The sequence below is a fragment of the Scylla paramamosain genome, unplaced genomic scaffold (assembly GCF_035594125.1).
Source record: "Scylla paramamosain isolate STU-SP2022 unplaced genomic scaffold, ASM3559412v1 Contig10, whole genome shotgun sequence".
NCBI classification, from domain to species: Eukaryota; Metazoa; Arthropoda; class Malacostraca; order Decapoda; family Portunidae; genus Scylla; species Scylla paramamosain.
Window position 1 is genome coordinate 374404 of NW_026973675.1, and position 10597 is coordinate 385000.

General features: G+C 40.8%; 1 long non-coding RNA gene across 1 annotated transcript; it reads left to right on the forward strand.

Moving 5' to 3' along the window:
* Window positions 1-970: 970 nt before the first annotated feature.
* On the forward strand, window positions 971-2539 carry LOC135097007 (uncharacterized). Its single transcript, XR_010265275.1, has 3 exons — window positions 971-1160; window positions 1277-1342; window positions 2183-2539. It is a non-coding gene; the product is annotated as an uncharacterized LOC135097007 (long non-coding RNA).
* Window positions 2540-10597: the final 8058 nt, after the last annotated feature.

Consider the following 10597-nt stretch of genomic DNA (forward strand, 5'->3'; position numbering starts at 1 on the left):
AGCGGCGCCACATGACCGAGATGTTGTAGCGCCAAATCTTTAAATCGCTGACGAAAACTCAAATATTCCATTGTTTTAGTCTTTCAAAGTCCATGCGTGTGTCTGCATAACCTCCCTGAGAGTTAGAGTGACAGTCCCGACGCTACTCGTTCTCCTCTGCCTGTAAATAATGCAGTGGTGGGCTGGTGGTCTAAAGGCTGACTTCGATCCCTCCTCACGGTAGTTTCTCTGCTGTGAAGTTAGTTTCTGTCATAATGCGTCCGCTCCACCTGACCTTGCTGCTGCGCTGGGCCTTGACTCAGTCTGTACCTCATGGCAGTGTCCAGGTATTAGACGTAACTCTCTCTCTCTCTCTCTCTCTCTCTCTCTCTCTCTCTCTCTCTCTCTCTCTCTCTCTCTCTCTCTCTCTCTCTGTGTGTGTGTGTGTGTGTGCTACACTTCCCAAAAGACTGCAATACCAAAAAAATCTACAAATAGAGAGTCATGGGAAAAAAAAAATAAAAATGTGTACAATTGAAGTGAGTAATCCTTACTGGTTAAAAAAAGACTTCTCGTCACACACGGAAGGAGAGAATAGATTGCCTTTGTCCTTTTCAGGCTGCTAAATTATTCAGGAGACTGGAGCACAAACGCATCTATATGAAAAGTAGGCAGTCATAAGAAAAGTGTCTGCAATTAAAGGGATAAAAAAATAAATAGGATGTTAATTTTGTTTCTCTTTAGGCTACAGAGATATTAAAGGGACTGCAAGTCTAAAAAAAAAATATATTGTAAAAATTGTGCAACACTGTAGGGACTTTTCCTGCCTTGAAAAAAAGGAAGAGAGAGAATAAGAGGCTAATTTTGTCCTCTTTAGGCTACATTATAAAAGGGACTGCAGTACAAACGCATAGCTAAATAAATATGTTGTAAAAACTGTGCAGCATTGTAGGGACTTTTCCTGCCTTGAAACAAAGGAAGAGAGAATAAGAGGCTAATTTTGTCCTCTTTAGGCTCCATGATACAAGGGAATGCAGTACAAACGCAAGTCTCAACAGTAGAGAGTCAAAACCATCCAGCACTCAGTGGCCCCATCGCGCTGGTCAGTAGAGGACCCGAGGCCATCAGACGCAGCGGAACCTTTCTGGGTCGTAAGGTGATAGTCCGGGGGACGTAAATAGGTGAGCATCCGGTGTGTGTCAGATAATCCAATACTTGCTTAAAGGTCAGGGAAATTGAGCACACCAGACACGCTCCACATTACACAAGCTCTCATCTTCACCTCCATTCATTTCAGCCAGACGACGCGAGGAGGAAAGTGCGGGAGACTGGAATGAAGCGACTGGAGAGTTATGAAGGATGAGTATGAAGATTCTTTGTCTTTTTATTGATTGATTTATTTATTCATTCATTTATCTGTTTGTTTATTTATTTATTTTATTTATTTACTTATTTGTCTGGTGTGGGTTTGTGTCTCTAAGGTGTTGGGTCTGGTTGTCTTCTTTCTCAGATTTACACTATAATCTTTGAAGCAATACTCACATAAATGGGCACTGAATGTTTAGTAAAGCTCCCCAAAGATTTACACTATCGTTGTTCAAGCAATGCTCACCAGAGTGGGGACAACGTTTAGTAAAGCTTCCCAAGTGTAGGTAGTTTAATGTTTACTTAGTAAAACCACCGCGGGTTACTGAAAGAAAATGGTTCTCTCATAAGAGCGCAATGATGATTAATTTGGTCTCTTTCTTTATTTTTTTTATTTTATTATTTACTTATTTTTTGTTAATGGTAATGCATGACGTGAGCTGCAGCATCACCATTATGGACACACTCTTCAAGACCCCCATTATTGTCCTCTCTGTGTGAAATGCGTAGGGAAAGTACTTATAGAACACCAAATCCGAACTGTGGCCCCGGTATTTTGTGTTACTGGCCAGTGTTCAGTTATATGATGCTGCAAAGGGTTTTCGGGTCCTCCAGGCTCACTTCCCTAACCTTGCTCTGTACTCTCGCTCTTCCTTCTTACAAGCAGAAAGTGAGTCCATTGCAATATGAAAAGGATATAAAAAAGGTGCCAGATTATGAAGAAATGCAGTTGTAGTGTAGAATGTTACTAATATTGTACCGAAATGCATTATTCATACATATTTTGAAACTTTTAAAGCATTCTGCACATCTTACCATTTTGTTTTATATTTGACAGTGCCGCCGAAGTCCCGAGCGGCTTCGAGACAAGGAAGAGAAGCTCCGCGACTCACTTGAGCCAGTCAGTCAGTGGTCAGTGGCGTCAGCTTTGTTGTGGTGTACGCGTGAGTCTTGTGTTTTCTTGAACGCTTTTTTGGGCTTTAGGTGAACCAAAACTCTCCCAAAGCCTGTCCACAGTGGTCACCAGGTATGTTAACCTGGTAATGAGTGTATTTGGACATACACTGCTAGTGAAACTGGTGTGTCATGCCTCGCTTGGCTGGTAGGAAGCAAACGGTTGAAGAATCAGTTGCCAGAACATTAATAACTAACATTTTCTTAATTTTGCATATTTACTAGTTTTTGTATTTCATATGACTATCTAGGATGTAAGTGTTTCCAGTGCCATGAATCTAAAGGAATGGTGCTCGAAATGGGAGCTTGTAAGGCTGAGGGACACGAAAATAGGCTTGAGTGTTGGCGAGAGTGGGCGGTGCGCCTACTGTTTAGGCGTCTCTGCCCCTCATCAGTCACCACGCATCCCGCCGCTGTCACAGCATTCCCCGGTATATTACACTTGTTTCTGGAATGTTTACCGTAATGTCTGCAATCAGGAATCATCGTAAACATTAACCATTGTTGTCTTTCTGACCACCAGCACATCCTCTGCCGTTCCACCTTCTACCACTCCGATGTTATCTTCCACTTCCTTGTCGCTGTTTGATCCTCCATCACTTTCATAACCATCATCCACTGCCTTTCCCTCGTCACCACATCCTTCACCTGCACCACATCAACTCACTCCACTTCATCAACTCATTCACAGGAGGAATCATGTGTGGAGCCAAGAGTGAGAGAGCTGAGGTGAATCAACACTCTTTAGTAGAATGATTGTTCATCTCATTAAATTGAGAGTGACTTGTTGCTATGGGTTTATCTTTACCCCCACCAGCCCCACCCCAACCCAGCCTCCCCCCAGCCTTACCTCCCCTAGTCTCACCTCCCCAGCCTCATCTTTCCAGCTTCCTGTTCCTAGTTTCGCCTCCCCAGCCTCACCTTCCCAGCCTTCCCTAGCCTCACCTCCTCAGTCTAACCTCCACAACCCTGTCTTTCTAGCCTCGCCTCCTCTCTCCTGCTTACCTTGCCACCCACCCCCCAGCTTCTCCACTCCCCAGCTTTAGTAGTAACGACCCCCGCAGGCCACGTAATTGCATGAGTCATTACCTTGTCTGTGTGTGTGTGTGTGTGTGTCCACGGGGAGGTAAGGAAGCAGCAGCAGAATTGGCCTTTAGGTATTTACATTGACTTATTTGGATAACGTGAATATCAAGCATCTCATTTATGCTTGAGGTGGGATTAGGTTAGCGGATGTTAGCTGGTTGTCTGTCTGTCTGTTTGTCTATCTGTTCATTAGTCTTTGTCCCGATACATCAATGTATTTTCTTTTTTTCTATTTACCTCAGTTTTGTTCTGTATCTATGTTTTTCTTTCTCTGCTTCTATCTATGTATATATCTATCTTTCTATATGTATCTGCTGGTCTAATTTCATCAATCTATTTATATGTCTGTTATCTACCTATATAACTTCTCATTGCTCTCTCTGCTTGTCTAATTTCTTCCATTTATATGTCTGTTGTCTACCTATACAGTTTCTCACTGCTCTCTCTCTCTCTCTCTCTCTCTCTCTCTCTCTCTCTCTCTCTCTCTCTCTCTCTCTCTCTCTCTCTCTCTCTCTCTGGTAGGCTCTGTGGTACGTCGTTCGTGTTGCAGTCTGAAGGTTACGCGTTCGATCATGGAAACCTTTTTCGTCACCTTCACGTGGATGTTGCGGCGTCATAACTCACTTAGAATCATTGATGCAGTGAGGCGCTGGTCACTGCACCGCGGGGGCGCTTCGATCATGAATACTATCGTGCGGGAAAATTGGTAACTTCCAGTAAAGTGTCCACCTAGTGTTAAGAAAGTGAGAGGAAGAAATGTTTGCCAACGCCCTTCATAAGGAGACCAAACGAACTGGAATACACCAGAGAACCTCACGAGAATAAAACCTTTTGCTTCACATTTGGATTAAATTGTTGGACTTGCCTATAGACTCCCACACTCTGGCGTCTTGAGAGTTTTTTTTTTTTTTTTCACGAAGTTTCACTGCATGAATACAAAAATAAATTCAACCTCTTCCCTCTCACTCACAGTCTTCAAGGAACATTGTAGTTTTTGTTATCCTTGGCACGAGCTCTTAAATGATAATACTAATAAAAAAAAGAACAATAAAATATATATATATAATCCAGTAAAGATTTCCCTCCCACTTGTAGTCCTCATTTTCTAAGGTCTCCATGGCAGGTCTTAACGCAGGTTGCAGGAAACTGAGGGCAGAGTCTTTTTTTTCTATAGCCTTTGTTCTACTGTTAATATTCATTCTGTGTCGTGGGTCAGGAAGTGTTAAGTTGATATTTTCTCGTGTCTTAATTCTACACAATTCTAAAAACATTTTTTCTGTAAAGTGATGAAAAACGAGTCAATTCTGTACCTTCAGTTTTTGTTTCATTAATACGAATCCCTGTGCTAAGTAAATATAGTAATGTTTAACAGATATTTTTGGAGGGGCTTTTTATTTTGTTCAGCACATAATCTTAGCCACGTTCCTTCACAGTGAGGAGGGATGAATAGTCTGTATCCCTAGCCTTTGTTGTACTGATACCATTCCTTCTGCCGTAACTTCAGTAGTTTCCACGAAATATTTTTTCTCACTTTGAAAGTTCTTTACGACATAAATCTCAAACATGTTCTTGAAAAGTGAGAAAACAGGATTACTTCTCTCTGTCCTTTGTTTTACTCCTACGATTCCTTCTGTTTCTTTGGTTCGATAATCTGAAACTGACATTTTCTCGTTTTCGTAATTCCTCAGGGGAGAAATTTCAAGCACGTCCTTCAGAGCGGGGAGGCCTGTGTCTTGTTTACCTTTAAACTTTGCTCTGGTGATGTGATTTGTTCTGCGATGTAACGTTAATAGTCTTCAGTACAGATCTTCTACTTTGCTTTAATAATACCATTCCATCTGCTATGTGTGTCTTAAGCTGATATTTTATTGTATTCTCAGTTTTTAGGAGAAAAGTGAGGAAATCTTTAACCTTTCTTCTAGTAATGCGATTCCTTCTCTTACGTCCCCTAGGAAGTATTAAGTTTAATTTTCTTGTTTATATATATATATATATATATATATATATATATATATATATATATATATATATATATATATATATATATATATATATATATATATATATATATATATATATGTATGTATGTATGTATGTATGTATGTATGTATGTATGTATGTATGTATGTATGTATGTATGTATGTATGTATGTATGTATGTATGTATGTATGTATGTATGTATGTATGTTTGTTTGTTTGTTTGTTTGTTTGTTTGTTTGTTTGTTTGTTTGTTTGTTTCTGTGTTTCTTTCTTTCTTTCGAGGGAATTTGTAGCATGGTACAGAAAAGTGAAGGAGAGGAGTACTCTTTACCTGAAGCTTTTGTTTTGGTAATACGATTCCTTGTGGTGTGTGACTTAAGTATTGTTTTTGTAAGGTCTTTAAGACAGAATTTCACCACGTGCCTGGAGTGTGAGGCGGGAAGAGTCAGTTCTTTATCGTTGGCCTTTTGTTCTTTTTATTTCATCTCGACAGAATCTCGGCCACTTCCCTGAAAAGTGAGGACCAACGAATACATGACTTAATTGTGGGTTTCTTATACTAATGTGATTCCTTTTGTTGTGTAAGTTAGTGAGTTTAAGTGATGTATTCTCGTTTTCTTAATTCTTCTTGACTATTTTCAACCACGTTCCAGAAAACTAAGGAAGGATTAGAATTCCTTATCTCTGCCTTGTAATGTGGCAGTGCAAATCCTTCTCTGATGTAGATTTTACGTTTTTTTTTTTTATTTGATTATCGGAATTGTTGTGGGCAGATTGCAAACCATGTTCATTAGGAAAAGTTTTATCAGTATTTAAGGAAATATTTCATTTTTCTCTCGCCAAACTTTGGAGGACACTAATCTGAGCCACGTTCAAGGTGAAGGCTTCGTTTCATGGAATAGAAAAGGGTGTGTTTTGTTAATGTATAGCGGCAGATTCATCCCAGAGCGTGTCTTTACAAGCTAGGGAGTCTTAGGCAAACATTTTCTTTTCTTCTTCAATTCCTCTGGATAGAAATCTGAGCCACATTCCTGGCAAAGTGAGAAGAAGTTTGTGTTTTCTTTATTTATTGCGTTAGTTTTATTTCCAGGGCTCATTTTTGGTACGTAAGTATATGTTTTATTTTTATTTATTACTTTTTTGATGAGGGAGGTGGACGTGACCAGAGTTTGAACTGAGCAGATTGAAAAGGCTAGCGTTAACTGACTGAACCATGAGGCACTTGTTTTGTGCGTGTAAGCAAGCTACTCTTAAGTGCATATTTTATTTTATACATTTACCACGACGGAAATTTCTCAAGTATGGCAAAAAGAGGCTCCTTTCCTTCCAACAGATTTATTAGAGTCGTGTTTGTCACTTCCAGCGTTACATTTTAGGTTAGATGGTCGTAGCAATAAACTCCACATGCAAGCCTTAAAGAATAACATTTCCTTCCACAAGTCACTGTAATTAAGTTCCTCATCTGTAACATCCATTCCATCCCAGCGATTTCTTGTGGTGTGTAGGCCAGGCAGAACAACACTGGGTCTAGAAGCTGCTCATGTTTGTCTGTCTGTCCACGCGTCGCCTGGAACTCGTGTACTGAAAGCCTACATGGAAATCTGCAGCTGGAAGGGAATTATATCTTGTAACGAGTGAGGAGAGCGGCAGGCAGACCTTGGCAACCCTTCGCGGGGTCTTGGTATATGTAAACCTGCGTGTAAGGTCTCTTCGAGCTGCCGGGCTGGGAGGTGGTGCAGTTTTGAGTACTGGCAGGTGTATTGCATCGGCAGCGGTGTGCGTCCCTTCCATGTCGTGCAATTCAGGTACTGCCCGAGCCTTTTGAGTGACGCGACTTCTGAGTCTTTGTGAAACGTGTTGGTGTGAAGTGTGGGTTTGCGAGGCACCACTGGCAGGCCACGAAGGACAGGGTGGCCCGAGTACTTCAGCCTTTTTACTGTTTATTTTATCGATGGTCAGTGAAATTCGGTACTGTTCGGAACGGAGCGGAAGAAAAGAGTGGGGGAAATAAAAAAGAACAATAAAGAGAAAGAGAAATTTGGGTGAATACGGGATGAAACAATGGGGAGAAAGACAGCTGGTACTGTTCGAACCCCTTGACTTACGTGACTTTTCATCAGCCTTTGTGGAATGATATAAAGTGTGGCTGTCAAAGACACTGCTGGCAGCGTAAAGGATGACAGGATACTTCACACCTTTTGTGCTTGTTTCATTGCTGGTCACTTAATAAAAAATGTGTGTGTGTGTGTGTGTGTGTGTGTGTGTGTGTGTGTGTGTGTGTGTGTGTGTGTGTGTGTGTGTGTGTGTGTGTCTGTGTGTCTGTGTGTCCGTGTGTCTGTGTGTCTGTGTGAATGTATGTGTTTTATTCATTCAGCACTAGGAAGCAGACAAGTATTAAAACAGTTTCTCTATTTACTAGTGATGAAAATGGTAGAAAACACACACACACACACACACCACACACACACACACACACACACACACACACACACACACACACACACACATACACACACACACACACACACACACACACACACACACACACACACACAGACACACATACACACAAGGACATCACACGTTGGTAGAGTTGCTGTTAATCCATTAACTCAGGATTACATTGGCGGGGCGCGAGGCAGTTTGATATAATGGGTGTGGCACATAACCAGCTGCGGTGCTCTTTGGTGTATACATTTGCTTGGTGTCAACACAGTTACGTACTTAATAACTTGCTGCCTCGTTCTCCGACATGGTCTGTATTTCCTGCTGCCTGTGACTGGAGCTGTTTCCACACACAAGTGTCCTCAATGAAAACTACACTGCCTTTCTTTCGGATCTACCTTTTTTTTTTTTTTTGCGGGAAAGGATGACTTTGTGAACCATTATCTTGCTCTCATTCCTTCACCGCTCATCCAGATTTATATATATATATATATATATATATATATATATATATATATATATATATATATATATATATATATATATATATATATATATATATATATATATATATATATATATATATATATATATATATATATATATATATATATATATATATATATATATATATATATATATATATATATATATATATATATACAATCCTTCACCTCGGAGTCCTCATCTGGGAAGGGGACCACAAATGTCTCCAGGTTGGACTGCTCTTCAGATATCGACTAAGTGTCTTGACAACCCCCCAACTTTTTTCCATAAACTTGTGCAACATTCGCGGTCTAAGATCTAATTTCCAATCTGTAGAACACCACCTCTCCTCTTGTAAACCTCATCTTCTTTTCGTCACTGAAACACAAGTGTCTGACGCAACAAACATTTTCAAATTATTTACAAAACTAAAGTGCAAATATAGTTATGGTTATATTTCTGCGTCACATGTACAGAGAGAGAGAGAGAGAGAGAGAGAGAGAGAGAGAGAGAGAGAGAGAGAGAGAGAGAGAGAGAGAGAGAGAGAGAGAGAGAGAGAGAGAGAGAGAATTTTGCGTGTCTAGATTAATAAAAAAAAAAATCTTGAAATTCTATTATCCATATCCCCTCTATATTCCATATCCCCTCTACCTGAGGGGATATGGAAGAAGGGAGAGGGGAGGAAGGGGGAAGGGAGAGGTGAGAGGGAGGATGGGAAGGGGAGCGAAGGGGGAGAGAGGGAGGGAAGGGAGGAAGGAAAGGGTTGAAGAAAAGAGGAAAGTTAAGGAAGAGATGATTGCTGTGTTATCATGTTCTGTTTATCTATTTATTTATTTATTTATTTTATTTATTTATTTACTTATTTTTATAGGTGAGAATTGCGATTGTGAAGGAGCATTTTTGTTTGTTTGTTTGTTTGTTTGTTTGTTCTTGTTTGACCTGCCTTTCGTTCCTCGTTTCTTTGTTTTATATTGTTTGTATTTTCTGGTGTTGTTCTTGTCTTCCTGTTACTCCTTTTTTTGTCTTCTTTTCTCCTTCACCTCCTCTCCCCGTCCTTTTCCTTTTTTTCCTTTTTCTTCTCTTACTTTTCATCTTCCTCTTCCTCCACCACCACCACGACAACTATTTTTTTTTCTTCTTCCTCCTCTTTATTTTCCTTCACCACCACCACCACCACAAGTTCCCTCCACATTGATCACATTGTCAGTCTCTCCTCACTCGATCCCTAGTATACAGCGGCACTCATTCCTCACCTAGTGGCGGCAGTTAGGGTGCACGTCACTCCCGGGTGTTACAGGAGATTCATTACAGGACAATAAACACGTTGCAGAGGCTCAGGTGTTGTCACTATTTACCTGGATATAAACACCTTTATTATTCTCCACTCGGGTCGTCTGTGTTTTTTCCCTGACAGGTTCAAGATTGACTTAAAGAGACAAGAAGGGAGTGGTTCATAAATAGAATGGTGGATGAATGGAATAGAGTAAGGAATCAGGTCATTAGTGCAGAGTTATATGGGAGTTTTAAAAGATTGGACAAATTTATGAATGATTAGTGGAAATTGATGTGTTTTGTAAAGACTGCCACGTGTAGGCCTGATGGCTTCTTGCAGCTTCCCTTGTTTCCTTTGTAATGTTCTTATAGCCTCGTGTTCTTGAGCTTTTTCTGTCTCACCAGGGCTATTTTCAGAGGCTACAGAGATGCTTTCTGAAGTTGTCACGCGTGTTTCTCCCACTGGTTAGGTAGAATCCTCGATCACCTGCTGCTACAATAATGATCATTGCGTAGGGAGGGGGTGGCAGGTTTACTGGGGGGGGGGCGCCTCTACCCTCGACTTTGCTCTCTCACGCCTCGCTGCCTTACGTGGGGCGAACACGACCTGGGAAGACATAAACCGATAAAGGAGGAAGAGGAGGAGGAGAAGGAAGAGAGGGAGGAGGAGGAGGAGGAGGAGGAGGAGGAGTACTTGGCGGAATAAAAGAAAGCTAAGTACAGCGGAGACAAGTGGGAGTGAAAACCTGAAGAGGAAAAAAAAAGGGAAATGAAGAGAAAGTTGCTAATGATAAGAATGAAGGTTACGAGACTCTGGAAGAAGAAAGAAAATGAAGAGGTGAACCAGAGGGATGAATAAGAGGACATGAAAATGAAGAGAAAGGATGAGATGAAGAGGAGAAGGAAATGGAGAAAGAGGAGGAGGAGGATTAAGAATAGAAGGTCGAAGAGAAGGAAGAAGAGGAGGAAGGGGAAAATGACAATGAAGGGAGAGGAGGAGGAAGACGAGGAGGACAAGAAACAGAAAGA